The sequence below is a fragment of the Oncorhynchus tshawytscha genome, linkage group LG04, assembly GCF_018296145.1.
Source record: "Oncorhynchus tshawytscha isolate Ot180627B linkage group LG04, Otsh_v2.0, whole genome shotgun sequence".
NCBI classification, from domain to species: Eukaryota; Metazoa; Chordata; class Actinopteri; order Salmoniformes; family Salmonidae; genus Oncorhynchus; species Oncorhynchus tshawytscha.
Window position 1 is genome coordinate 56,173,394 of NC_056432.1, and position 15,362 is coordinate 56,188,755.

Genomic DNA, 15,362 nt, shown 5'->3' on the forward strand with positions numbered 1-15,362 from the left:
ATTTGGTGTAATGTTCTGTTGTTGTGTTGTATTTTGGTGTAATGTTGTGTTGTAATGTTGTCTTGTAATTTGGTGTAATGTTTTGTTGTTGTGCTGTATTTTGGTGTAATGTTTTGTTGTGTTGTATTTTGGTGTAATGTTTTATTGTAATGTTGTCTTGTAATTTGGTGTAATGTTTTATTGTTGATTTGTATTTTGGTGTAATGTTTTGTTGTTGTGCTGTATTTTGGTGTAGTTTTTTGTTGTTGTGCTGTATTTTGGTGTAGTTTTTTGTTGTGTTGTGTTTTGGTGTAATGTTTTATTGTAATGTTGTCTTGTAATTTGGTGTAATGTTCTGTCGTTGTGTTCTATTTCGGTGTAACGTTGTGTTGTGTTGTATTTTGGTGTAATGTTTTGTTGTTGTGCTGTATTTTGGTGTAGTTTTTTGTTGTTGTGCTGTATTTTGGTGTAGTTTTTTGTTGTGTTGTATTTTGGTGTAATGTTCTGTCGGTGTGTTCTATTTCGGTGTAACGTTGTGTTGTGTTGTATTTCGGTGTAATGTTCCGTCGGTGTGTTCTATTGCTGTAAAGTTGTGTTGTATTTTGGTGTAATGTTCTGTCGGTGTGTTCTATTTTTAACGTTGTGTTGTGTTGCGGTGTAATGTTCTGTCGTTGTGTTCTATTTGGTGTAACGTTTTTGTGTTGTATTTTGGTGTAATGTTCTGTCGTTGTGTTCTATTTGTTAACGTTGTGTTGTGTTGTATTTCGGTGTAATATTCTGTCGGTGTGTTCTATTTCGGTGTAACGTTGTGTTGTGTTGTATTTCGGTGTAATGTTCTGTCGGTGTGTTCTATTTCGGTGTAACGTTGTGTTGTGTTGTATTTCGGTGTAATGTTCTGTCGGTGTGTTCTATTTCGGTGTAACGTTGTGTTGTGTGTTGTATGTTCTGTCGTTGTGTTCTATTTCGGTGTAATGTTCTGTTCTGTCGTTGTGTTCTATTTCGGTGTAACGTTGTGTTGTGTTGTATTTCGGTGTAATGTTCTGTCGGTGTGTTCTATTTCGGTGTAACGTTGTGTTGTGTTGTATTTTGGTGTAATGTTCTGTCGGTGTGTTCTATTTGTGTAACGTTGTGTTGTGTTGTATTTCGGTGTAATGTTCTGTCGTTGTGTTCTATTTCGGTGTAACGTTGTGTTGTGTTGTATTTGGTGTAATGTTCTGTCGGTGTGTTCTATTTCGGTGTAACGTTGTGTTGTGTTGTATTTCGGTGTAATGTTCTGTCGTTGTGTTCTATTTCGGTGTAACGTTGTGTTGTGTTGTATTTCGGTGTAATATTCTGTCGGTGTGTTCTATTTCGGTGTAACGTTGTGTTGTGTTGTTGTATGTTCTGTCGTTGTTCGGTGTAACGTTGTGTTGTGTTGTATTTCGGTGTAATGTTCTGTCGTTGTGTTCTATTTCGGTGTAACGTTGTGTTGTGTTGTATTTTGGTGTAATGTTCTGTCGGTGTGTTCTATTTCGGTGTAACGTTGTGTTGTGTTGTATTTTGGTGTAATGTTCTGTCGGTGTGTTCTATTTCGGTGTAACGTTGTGTTGTGTTGTATTTTGGTGTAATGTTCTGTCGGTGTGTTCTATTTCGGTGTAACGTTGTGTTGTGTTGTATTTCGGTGTAATGTTCTGTCGTTGTGTTCTATTTCGGTGTAACGTTGTGTTGTGTTGTATTTCGGTGTAATGTTCTGTCGGTGTGTTCTATTTCGGTGTAACGTTGTGTTGTGTTGTATTTCGGTGTAATGTTCTGTCGGTGTGTTCTATTTCGGTGTAACGTTGTGTTGTGTTGTGTTGTATTTTGTGTGTTCTATTTCGGTGTAACGTTGTGTTGTGTTGTGTGTTCTGTCGGTGTGTTCTATTTCGGTGTAACGTTGTGTTGTGTTGTATTTTGGTGTAATATTCTGTCGTTGTGTTCTATTTCGGTGTAACGTTGTGTTGTGTTGTATTTTGGTGTAATGTTCTGTCGGTGTGTTCTATTTCGGTGTAACGTTGTGTTGTGTTGTATTTTGGTGTAAAGTTGAGTATCCGTGGTGTTATGTATTTTAGTTCCATGCTCCTTTTTTTGCAATGTACTTTTCTCTTCATAATGTCATATTTATATTTGCTACTTCACTATATTTATCTGTACGTGTCCTTGGGTATGTTGAAAGGTGCAAATAAAATGTATTCGTTTTACTATTGATTATGTATCCTAGCACATTAACTCCTCACACACTGGCCTCTCGGAGCAACTCTTTATCGCAAATTCCTAACTAACATCTCTGTTCTTCCCTAAAGGTTGAATAGTGGTGTGTGTGTGTTTTTTTATAGCGTGTCTGTAGATACTGTTGAATTATGCTTTCCTATTCCAGAGTATACTGTAGCTTCGAAGAGGGATGCTAAAGGTCTTCGACGACAACATCGAGGGCCCATATGTCACACAAAAACACATACGGTGTCAACAGAGCATGAAAACATACACCCACATAGGCACATGTAGAAACAAATGCACACAAAAGCAATGGTGCACACACACAGACACACACACACACACACACACACACACACACACACACACACACACACACACACACACACACACATATACACACGCACACAAACACATATACAATTATGATTTGTAGTAGCCAATTAAATGTGTGAAAACATGAAGATACCAAATAATTGTATTATAATTGACTCGATGCAGAATTCAGAGATCAAGCTGATTGGTGTGTTGGTGACCATACTGTATAAGATACTGTATGTTCTTACTGTCAGGGCTGTGCAATGCCAGAAATAGTATCCACTGGTTGTTGTGAATAACAATGTATAGTGAGAGCTGACAATGTTGTCTACTCTTCTGTACACAACTGGGACACTCAATACTTACTTTGTGCTTTGTCTCTTCTTTTGAACAGTTGGGAATATATGCACTTTTGTCGATCTAAAAGTACTTATCTCTCTATGAAACGTTATCAATCTTTCCTTTTAAATGATCTGGAAACATATAAATGCATAGAATATGTAAATCAAAATGAAATTAATTAAAATGTTAAAATGTCCATTAGTTATTAATCACAAAACTATTTCATCTAAAGCACTTTTTTAATCTAAGTGCAAAAACTGACACATGTACTTCAAGTCTCCACTGTATTTTCAAAGGCTGTTCCAAGGCACATAAAAAATGCATAAGGACAAAATAATTAGATAGAATATTTTCTCTCAGAGAAATGAAGAAATCCCAAAAAGCTTAGAGTCTATGAGATATTTCTGGCCTTAAAATGATTTGAAAGGTGAAAGGCACAAGGCTAAAACACATTTCTGTTCTAGGCCATTCCTTTTGTTCATCAAGCCCTCGGCTAATTTGTCCCCACTCCTCACCACATTCTGTTCCTATTGTGTGTTATTTTTTTAGTTGGGCGCACATTTGAATTGCTAATTAAACTTATTTTAATATATTCATAAGACTCATCAAAACAGACTTATATATCAAAGTGCCCAAACTTGTATTGATGTTAATATCAAAGTGGTGATTACATGGTAACATCCGTAGTTTTAGCTCTTAATTGCACCACTCTCTGTCCGAGAGGCTTGAAGTGTCACTAGAGGAAGCCTGGGACTTCTCTTTTTCAGAGACAGAGATGGATGGATGGATGGATGGATGGATGGATGGATGGATGGATGGATGGATGGATGGATGGATGGATGGATGGATGGATGGATGGATGGATGGATGGATGGATGGATGGATGGATGGATGGATGGATGGATGGATGGATGGATGGATGGATGGATGGATGGATGGATGGATGGATGGATGGATGGATGGATGGATGGATGGATGGATGGATGGATAGATAGATAGATAGATAGATAGATAGATAGATAGATAGATAGATAGATAGATAGATAGATAGATAGATAGATAGATAGATAGATAGATAGATAGATAGATAGATAGATAGATAGATAGATAGATAGATAGATAGATAGATAGATAGATAGATAGATAGATAGATAGATAGATAGATAGATAGATAGATAGATAGATAGATAGATAGATAGATAGATAGATAGATAGATAGATAGATAGATAGATAGATAGATAGATAGATGGACAGATATGATACACTATCTCACCAATATGTACTGACAGATAGTATACATTTATGAAGATGTTTATGAAAGCATTGTTTTCATCTTTTTTTTTCCTAGCATGTTTTTGAAATCATATTTCTATTTTTCCTCTTTCCTAATGAGAAAGCTATTTCATAGGCCGTTGTGTTTGTATTTCTGACATACTTTTAAAATGAGCAAACAAACACGCAAACAACACAACTTCACACGGCCTCTCGTACGGTTTGTATGGTATGGACACAGCCATGAGTTTTGCAGGTGTGTGTACAATTAATCACCAACAAAGGAAACGGGCACTTGAAAAAAACATGAAAGGCAATGATTCATTAGTACCGTTTTACATTTTCATTTTTTCTTTCTCTAATTAGACCCACAAATAATAATACGGTTACATTATTGTTTCAAAAGGGAGAGAATAATGAATCGTTACGAGGGGATCTTTGCTGAAATTTGTCTGCCCCTCCTTTGTAGCTGGTGAAATGATATTGCACTCTCCAATGTAGCGCCATTAACTCCTCCTGACACTTTCCAGGTCACTAATTTTTCAGCTATGAGTTCATTCTGCTTAGACCGATATGCTGTCTTTATAATGAGGTTATTTCTGGGTTATTACCTCTGCCCATGATACGCCACCTTCTGCGAAATACCTAATTGATGTAAATCAAATATGGTTAGCAGCGACTAACTTGAATCCTCCTTTCTCTTCATTCAAAGAATATTCACATTGCCTTTGCAAACAATAAGTCACCCCCAAACCCTTCCAGCTGATTGGACAGGAAGTCAACAGGACACTGGGGATGACATTTCTTTTTTTCTTTTTTCAATTATCCAACTCCGAACGGGAAACTCGGATTTCCAGACAATCCCATTTCCAGGAGCAGAGGCGTAAATGTGAGCTCATGCTCACAGAGGCAGAAGAGTGGCTACTGAGGAGACGTGCTGGCATTTGACTTTGCTGAATAAGCTTAAGGTGTGCATTGCAGCAGGTTGGAAGTGCCATTGAGGGGTAGAGAATGGGAAGGAGAGAGAGAGAGGTCTACTTTGGTCCTGTTCATTAAGCGCTGTCTCAATCGGCGGTGAAATGATGCCTGCTGAAGATGATACGATGGGGCCTTGTTGAGGTGAACTGGACACTCTCTCAGGGCCGGGGCCAGCACAGGGACATGGTTGCTAGTCACACTGAGAGGACAGAGGAGAGGGTAGTAGGGCAGCTTCACCTCCCCACCTGGTACACAGGGCATGACTCCACATGCCTGTAAACGTCCCCGTCCTGCACTCCCCCACTCCAAAGGCAGGGTATCATATTTCAAATGTTAACCCAGACAATATGTTATGTGCAGAATCATAATCGTACTACATGATTACATGATTACATATTTACTCCTGACTTAGTTGATTTCAGCAGTCAACCAGGGAGGAAGCGTGTGACGCTTAACACAAACACAAAGTGACAGGTCTCAGCGTTGCTCCCTTTCAGTCTGTGTGCTGCTGGGAGCCCTGCTGCCTGGTATCAAAGCACTCTCTTTGGGGTACTGTAGCAGCAGGCCTCAGTGAAAAGCTCTGATGTACACACTACAGTAAATCCACAGCTTTGTGTCACTGTCTCCTCTCGTCCCCCTCTAGCCTTGCCAGAGCGGTGCCCGTGATCAGCGCTGTGCAGCACTGGTGGGACATCATCCTCAGCGAGCAGAGCAGAGAGAGCGAACCGCCTCCTCTTCGTCATCCTCCCAGCACGACGACACAACGCTCCCGAAAATCCTTAACCATCAAAGGCAGTGTTGTCTATCAGTCAGACTGGCGCTTACGGTGAGTGACTGAGGGAGAGTGACACTAAGCACAGGCTGAATACACCTCAGTCAGGCCTGGCAGGTCACCATGACAGCGGGGGTGGGCAGGATGTCCCTTATCAAGGAGGATTAGCCCATTTAGCTGCCATCCCGGTGCCAGTCTGTGCCACTCTCCACTCCACTCTACCACAAGGTGTCACATATCGATGGGGGCAAGAAGATCACACCGGATGAAATGCCATGTCAGGGTGATTGCAAATATGTTTTCTGATATGATCAAATCTTTCACTGTCAGGGACCGTGACAGGTTGGTGTCAAGAAAAACACCAGCATAGGATATGAGGGGATTACTCAAAATATGACCCAAATTCAGGCCAAATAACATTTTGAAGGAGGTGGCTAGGTTTAGGAGTAGTGTGCTGTATTGTCTGTACAACATCCCCATGCTACGTTACAACTCTATGATAACGATGATATAAATCACTAGAATTTTTTTTTTTAAATTTGTAAAAAAACAACAACATGTATTTACAAGCAAAACCAGCCACATGGATGGCGCTTTCTCTGGCCTGAGTATAGTAGTTCATTTGACGTAGATGTATTGAATGCAAAGACTTGAAGTTCACCGTCTGTGTTCGATGCTGAAGGTGTGTTTGATTCTTCGTTAAAGAATCGTTTCAACTGTGGATTGCTCCTCTTTGTTGACAAACAGACACCGGATTGTGGCTTTGACCGTGGTGTACCCCGAGTCGCGTTGGAACTGCACAGCGTTGAATGGATTGCTTTAAATGTTTTGTCTCATGTCCATCGCCAAACTAGATACGCTGTACACTCAAGTGAGCTAAAAATCCAGCTGTGTCCGTCGGAAATTCAAATTCCTCACTGTGACATCAGCAGCAACACAAACTCTAAATACGCCTGTACGCGAGGTGTTTTAATTTTAAAAATATATATATACCAACCTATCTTCAACCTCCGGCTTTGATAGAGATCCTGTTCAATTAAGTGCTTGGGCATTATCCCGTGCATTCTCCCAGTCACTTCTTTAATTTAGTTGTTATAATTAGGCATTAACTGGTGTCAGTTCTGCGGCCACTAACAGCCCACTCAGTTCTGCTTGTCTGCATTATCACAGTTTGGGGGAGAAAGTAAATTATAATGAAGGACTATATAGTCCAATTACAGATAAAAGCAGCCAAGTGCAGTGCTGTAATTAGGTGCCACTACCTCTCCTTCCTTCAGAATGGCATGTCCATGGGAATACCTAATAGCCATTTTTATTACTTTTAACCCGTTACTCATGTTCTTAACCCAAGGACTTTCAATCATAGCGACGGGCCAACGGCAAGAGTCTCCTCGAAGCACCGCAAACAGGTAGTGTGCGCATCACACACACGCTAAACAAAGTTAGCCGGTTGGAGAGGATGGGGTGAGATGGAGAATGGAAGGGCTCGGTGGTGTGTTAGCTGCACGGCTGTGGCCCTTCAGGAGGAGTGAAGGGTCGGAGGGAAGAGGAGGCACATCCTCATGTTCCCACTTTAATGGGTCAGTATTTCATTATTTGGAACGGCGTGTCTGTCTGTTGTAGCCGGCCATGGAGTTCCTTGGTGGAGCACTTACAAGGCATCTGTGTAATTAAACTGTAAGATAACCCCTCCGTTCCTCTCTTTTCACTTTCTCCCCCCCTCTCTCTCTCTGTCAGGTGAGACAACATGCTTTGGAACGCTTGAATTCGAAGGCAGCGAAAGATAGGAAATTATAGGGTGGTGGAACGAGGACGATTTTGTGGTTGGAGGGAAGGGGTTGGCAGTTGGTGGATCTTATTCAAAGTCCACTGAAAACTCTGTCTACAGTCCATAGACCCCAGGGAATTGACTTAGTTTCATATTATACACCAGGATTGTAAGAAAAGTCAGATTTGAAATCCTTCCTGAATTAAAATCAAGCAGCATGGATATCAAGGAGCATATCAGAAAGAATTAGCCAACGCAACAACAACAACATTTCCGGATTCTTCTAACAAGTGGATTCAAACGCTAAAAGCCCATCCAGTGGAACATAAACGTCTCAGCATTGACAGCTGTCCTCCATTTTCTCACAGACAGACATACAAATGATGATAACAATCCAAATGCTCTTCGCTCCAATCTTTGTTCAGGGAAATGCAGAAACGTCTTTTGGTTGTATTTTGACAGGGCTCTGGATGCATGTTTACTCTTTGATGGCATATATAACATACTGAAGGCCTGACTGTGTTTGGACTGCTGTTCAGACTGTGTTGGAAATGCATTGTTTTCCAGAGTTTGGTGGCGACAGACGATGGATTAAACAATGAATAAGTGATTTATTAGCTGCCGCTGTCACGCTGGTTAGATGGATTACTACAAGTGACCTATGACCCCACTTACCAGAGTCCTCCCCAGTGTTTCAGAGCAGGAGAGGTGTGTGTGCCTGTGTTTGGACTGGGGAGGTGTGTTGGGCGCTCCGCTGGCCAGCTGTAATCTTGTGACAGGATGGGACTACTTGATCAATGGCCTAATGAACAGTGTGTTTCATTGGGCCAATGAACTGACTTGCTTTAGCCAGACAGATGTGCCTTGCCATGGGTAGTGTGGTGTACCTGGTGTACGGTGTACTCAAAATAATCAAATATATATGAGAGATGTGTGAATTGTAGAAGGCCCACATTGACATGCCCACTATTCTTCAGTATTCACCCATTGTTTCATTGAGTGAAGTGGTGGGTTGGGTGCAAAGTATGGCTACTCTGTGAATGTTTATTTTCATCAGTATTCTTCAAGTCAAAACATCAGAAATGGGAGATATCATGTGATGAAAAGAAAATATGGCTATTAAATAGCTATTCTTGTGTTCCTATCTAATATGAATATATATATATACACTGCTCAAAAAAATAAAGGGAACACTTAAACAACACAATGTAACTCCAAGTCAATCACACTTCTGTGAAATCAAACTGTCCACTTAGGAAGCAACACTGATTGACAATAAATTCCACATGCTGTTGTGCAAATGGAATAGACAACAGGTGGAAATTATAGGCAATTAGCAAGACACCCCCAATAAAGGAGTGGTTCTGCAGGCGGTGACCACAGACCACTTTTCAGTTCCTATGCTTGCTGGCTGAGGTTTTGGTCACTTTTGAATGCTGGCGGTGCTTTTACTCTAGTGGTAGCATAAGACGGAGTCTATAACCCACACATGTGGCTCAGGTAGTGCAGCTCATCCAGGATGGAACATCAATGCGAGCTGTGGCAAGAAGGTTTGCTGTGTCTGTTAGCGTAGTGTCCAGAGCATGGAGGCGCTACCAGGAGACAGGCCAGTACACCAGGAAATGTGGAGGAGGCCGTAGGAGGGCAACAATCCAGCAGCAGGACCGCTACCTCCGCCTTTGTGCAAGGAGGAGCACTGCCAGAGCCCTGCAAAATGACCTCCAGCAGGCCACAAATGTGCATATGTCTGCTCAAACGGTCAGAAACAGACTCCATGAGGGTGGTATGAGGGCCCAACGTCCACAGGTGGGAGTTGGGGCGGCAGGGTAGCCTAGTGGTTAGAGTGTTGGACTAGTAACCGAAAGGTTTCATGTTCAAATCCCTGAGCTGACAAGGTACAAATCTGTCGTTCTGCCACTGAACAGGCAGTTAACCCACTGTTCCTAGGCCATCATTGAAAATAAGAATTTGTTCTTAACTGACTTGCCTAGTTAAATAAAGGTAAAATACATAAAAAAATAAAAAAATTGTGCTTACAGCCCAACACTGTGTTGGACGTTTGGCATTTGCCAGAGAACACCAAGATTGGCAAATTCGCCACTGCCGTCCTGTGCTCTTCACAGATGAAAGCAGGTTCACACTGAGCATATATATATATATATATATACACTGCTCAAAAAAATAAAGGGAACACTAAAATAACACATCCTAGATCTAAATGAATGAAATATTCTTACTATTCTTTACATAGTTGAATGTGCTGACAACAAAATCACATATATTATATATATCTTCAGCTTAAAGGTGAAAACCCAAACCAACAAGTCCATGCAGTGATGGAAAAAGTACACAATTGTCATACTTGAGTGAAAGTAAAGATTCCTAGAAAATGACTCATGTAAAAGTGAAAGTCACCCAGTAAATACTACTTGTGTGAAAGTCTAAAAGTATTTGGTTTTAAATACAATTAAGTATCAAAATTAAAAGTAAAAGTCATTTCAAATTCCTTATATTAAGCAAGCCAGATGCCACCATTTTCCACCAGATCAGAGGCAGTAGGGATGACCAGGGATGTTATCTTGATAGGGGAGTGAATTTGACACTTTTCCTGCCCTGCTAAGCATTCAAAATGTAACAAATACTTTGGAGTGTCAGGGAAAATGTATGTAGTAAAAAGTACATAATTTTCATTAGGAATGTAGTGAAGTAAAAGTAAAAGTTGCCAAAAATATAAATAGTAAAGTACAGATACCCCCCAAAAATGACTTAAGTAGTACTTTGAAGTATTTTTACACCACTGTGTCCATGTTGGCGGAGTCTGTTTGAATGGCAGCTGCAGATTGTGGACAGACATGGAATTAAATCGAGGGGAATAATGGGATTCATTGGACCTCATTGTTTTTGCCTCTGCTTTGCATCCATAATGTAACAACACTGTTCTGATTAAGACCATCTCTCTCTCTCTCTTTCTCTCTCTCTCTCTCTCTCTCTCTCTCTCTCTCTCTCTCTCTCTCTCTCTCTCTCTCTCTCTCTCTCTCTCTCTCTCTCTCTCTCTCTCTCTCTCTCTCTCTCTCTCTCTCTCTCTCTCTCTCTCTCTCTCTCTCTCTCTCTCTCTCTCTCTCTCTCTCTCTCTCTCTCTCTCTCCCTCTCTCTCTCTCTCTCTCCCTCTCTCTCTCTCTCGATGAGCATTTGCAATAAAATCAAAAAACAAAGGGACAGAGGTTTTGTACCTCGGCTGACTTTGTTATGGCATCCATAATAAAGAAAAGTAATATGCTTTAAACATGAAATAAGACTTTAATTGGAGCACATGAAAAACGTGCCATCGGAAGATGTAATTGAATGTCGCCATGGAGCTGGGGGAATTAAAATAGGTCATTTTCTGTGTTGCTTTATGTTTGATTGAATCCACTCCTAAGTGGTTGAGACAGTGGAATTATCAGTTTTAAGATGCTATTTGAAGTGCTCAATGCCAGCATGCCTTTTTGAAAGCAGAGGAGAGAGAGGGATGAGGGGAAGACATGACAGAGACAAATGTCTCTGCATTGACAGCTGTCCTCCATTTTCTCACAGACAAACATACAAATGATGATAAAAAAAACAAAGCGTCCATCTCTCATTAATCCTCGTTCCGGAAATGCAGAAATGTCTTTTGGTTGTAATTTGACTGGGGTCTGGATGCATGTTTAGACTTTGATGGACAGTCCTGAAATTGTAAACAAATATGTATATATATATACATAGAAAGGTATTTGATAGAGTTGTGCAGTAATGTAATTGTCATTGTAAACAAATACAGTGGGGCAAAAAAGTATTTAGTCAGCCACCAATTGTGCAAGTTCTCCCACTTAAAAAGATGAGAGAGGCCTGTAATTTTCATCATAGGTACACTTCAACTATGACAGACAAAATGAGAAAAAAAATCCAGAAAATCACATTATAGGATTTTTTATGAATTTCTTTGCAAATTATGGTGGAAAATAAGTATTTGGTCAATAACAAAAGTTTATCTCAATACTTTGTTATATACCCTTTGTTGGAAATGACAGAGGTCAAACATTTTCTGTAAGTCTTCACAAGGTTTTCACACACTGTTGCTGGTATTTTGGCCCATTCCTCCATGCAGATCTCCTCTAGAGCAGTGATGTTTTGGGGCTGTTGCTGGGCAACACGGACTTTCAACTCCCTCCAAAGATTTTCTATGGGGTTGAGATCTGGAGACTGGCTAGGCCACTCCAGGACCTTGAAATGCTTCTTACGAAGCCACTCCTTCGTTGCCTGGGCGGTGTGTTTGGGATCATTGTCATGCTGAAAGACCCAGCCACGTTTCATCTTCAATGCCCTTGCTGATAGTAGGCTTTGTTGCTTTGGTCCCAGCTCTCTGCAGGTCATTCACTAGGTCATTCACTGTGAGCATTTTGACCCCACGGGGTGAGATCTTGCGTGGAGTCCCAGACCGAGGGAGATTATCAGTGGTCTTGTGTGTCTTCCATTTCCTAATAATTGCTCCCACAGTTGATTTCTTCAAACCAAGCTGCTTACCTATTGCAGATTCAGTCTTCCCAGCCTGGTCTACAATTGTGTTTCTGGTGTCCTTTGACAGCTCTTTGGTCTTGGCCATAGTGGAGTTTGGAGTGTGACTGTTTGAGGTTGTGGACAGGTGTCTTTTATACTGATAACAAGTTCAAACAGGTGCCATTAATACAGGTAACGAGTGGAGGACAGAGGAGCCTCTTAAAGAAGAAGTTACAGGTAAGTGAGAGCCAGAAATCTTGCTTGTTTGTAGGTGACCAAATACTTATTTTCCACCATAATTTGCAAATAAATTCATAAAAAATCCTACAATTGTCACATTCTGACCTTTATTTCCTTTGTTTTGTATTTAGTTAGTATGGTCAGGTCATGAGTTGGGTGGGCAGTCTATGTTTGATTTTCTATGATTTGGGGATTTCTATGTTTCGGCCTAGTATGGTTCTCAATCAGAGGCAGGTGTCATTAGTTGTCTCTGATTGAGAATCATACTTAGGTAGCCTGGGTTGCACTGTTTGTTTGTGGGTGATTGTCTATGTTAGTGGCTTGTGTCAGCACAGGTCTCATTTGTAGCTTCACGGTCGTATTTGGTTCATTGTTTTTTGTTACTCTTTTGTATAGTGTCGCAGTGTTCAGTGTTCTCTTTATTAAAATTCACTATGAACACATACCACGCTGCATATTGGTCCTCTGATCCTTCTCGCCTCTCCTCTTCAGATGAAGAGGAGGAAGACCGTGACAACAATGTGATTTTCTGGAAAATAAATTCTCATTTTGTCTGTCATAGTTGAAGTGTACCTATGATGAATATTACAGGCTTCTCTCAGCTTTTTAAGTGGGAGAACTTGCACAATTGGTGGCTGACTAAATACTTTTTTGCCCCACTGTATATAGTAATATTGCCAATATTAGCCATATTTAAACGGTTTGTTTGAAATGTGTGTGTTCAATCTCATCAAAAGAAACTGTAACATTGCTAAAGTGTTTCCTTTATTTGAGGTTCAATTCTTAGAGCTCAACATTAGGGACAGACACTCTATTTAAGTGTAATATCACAGCACAGTTATATCAGGTCTCCCACAATTCCCAGAGAACAAACGAGGCCACTCTCTGAGCCAGCCTTGGAGGCCTCTAAAGCCCCCAGTGGGAATCCAACACGAGGGGAAGCTCACTTCAACAAGCTCACAGTAGAAAGAGATCGGGGCTAAACCTCATAGAGATCCAGCATCATCCAGGTTCGTCCTGTCCTCGCTACAGGCTGGCACTGCCAGGATCTACCAGCAGCTGTAGAATGGGTTGACCACTAATTACGAGGCATAGGCCAATCAAAACTCGAAAGATGCTGATAGTCACACCTTATTGTCTCACAGTGTGTGCGGATGGGAGTTGTCTATGCGTCGAGAAACAATTTGAAAGCTCTCTCTTTCTTTTTCTCTCTCTCTCTCAAATGGATAATTCTGGTGATGCCTGTGACAGGCCATGGTTTGGATTTTGATTTATGTTCTTCCAAAGCTAAAATCAAAGAATCCATCTAGTGCTATTTTATGGCAGCTGAGATGATGAATGGCGCAGTCTCTCGGCCAAACCACGCCGCTGTGTCTTTGCCCTGGATTTTAATTGCTAAAGTAGCCAGTCATTGCTCAGGATTCAACGGCGAAAGGAGCATACTCTTGCCCCCTCTCTCTCTCTCTCTCTCTGTCTCTCTCTGTATCTAGCTCTCTCCCTCTCTCTCTCTCTCTCTGTCTCTCTCTGTCTCTAGCTCTCTCCCTCTCTTTCTCCAAAGTGCAGAGGAGATGGTTGCTTTGAACGAAAATTGAATTTAGTTTACAGTAACTTGCTGTTAAATCATTCATAGCATGGCCATAGGGAGCTCGTATAACAAGTATAACTAATGGCTCTTGTAATGGGACAAACTTTGAAGTGCAAATTTATCATGTATATTTAATGTATGGAAATAATATTTTTGAAGTAATACGCCAGATAAGAATTTGATTATTTTTTTGGTATTCAAATGTCCAGAGCATCACCTCTTGCTTTGCATGACTACTCTTTATTCTTCTCATGTATTCTTTGTGAGGGACGTTTCCTCCTCTTATCTTCATTTTGGGAGTGTGAAGGAGAAAAATGAGGCTCAGGAAGAAAAAGCTAGATTATTAGACAACACACTGTAGTTATCTTATTGATTTTGATAGCCCAAGTGACAAATAACAGTTCCAATGGAATATTCAGCACAATTCGTGTCGCTCATTATAAGTGTGTGTTCTTTAATATGAAGTCTGAAAGGCGTTCTCATTCCAAAAAATCTCATTTTGCTCAGCGACACTTCACGGGCCATAAAAGTGATAAAAACATGTAAATAAAATCAGTCCTCCATCCATCTATCAGGGGGAACATTTTACTCACCCCCCCCACGCTCCCCATTAGAACCTTTTTAAACAAAGTAGTAACATTGCTTTTCAAAGTCTCACAAAATCAATGATGCAAATTAGAAAAACAAGCAGGCAATAAATTATTTCACATCTGCAGACCCAGTGATAATTTGTAATAATTTTTAATAAAGCATGATTGTAGTTTGTAGCACTGAATAATTTAATCAAGTGGAAATGTGGAACATAAAAAAAAAAACACATCTTAAAATCCCTCCCACAAATATTGTAGTGTTTTGTGTGTTTGTGTGTGTAGAATATCCTTTAGTGTGTATGTGTGAGGTTTAGTTTGTGTATATGTGTATTTGTATACAAATGGAATGACCGTTTCTGCTCTTTTCATCAGGGCATTATATCAATGACACCAATTGCCCTGAAAGCGCATTGTTTGCATGATAGTAACAGTATCCCTTGGACATCAGAAACAAACCAGAAAGCCACATATACACATGCTGGAATGGATGAGGAAGAAAGCCTCAGGTAAAACCCAGCCTGGCACTCATTTATAACAATGACATGGGAGCGAAGTTTCTCTAAATGAGGCATTCAGATAGCAAAACCAGTCATTTATCCTGATGATTAATACAAATGATATTCGTAATAATAAATATCACTGCCTTACAGCATGAGCAGGGAGCAGGGAGAGGAGGGCTGCACATCCACACAGCTAAACATCCTCAGTGCACAGAATACCTGAGTGTGTGTCTGTGTGTAGGCGTATGTGTGCGTCTGTGTACTTTTCTGTAA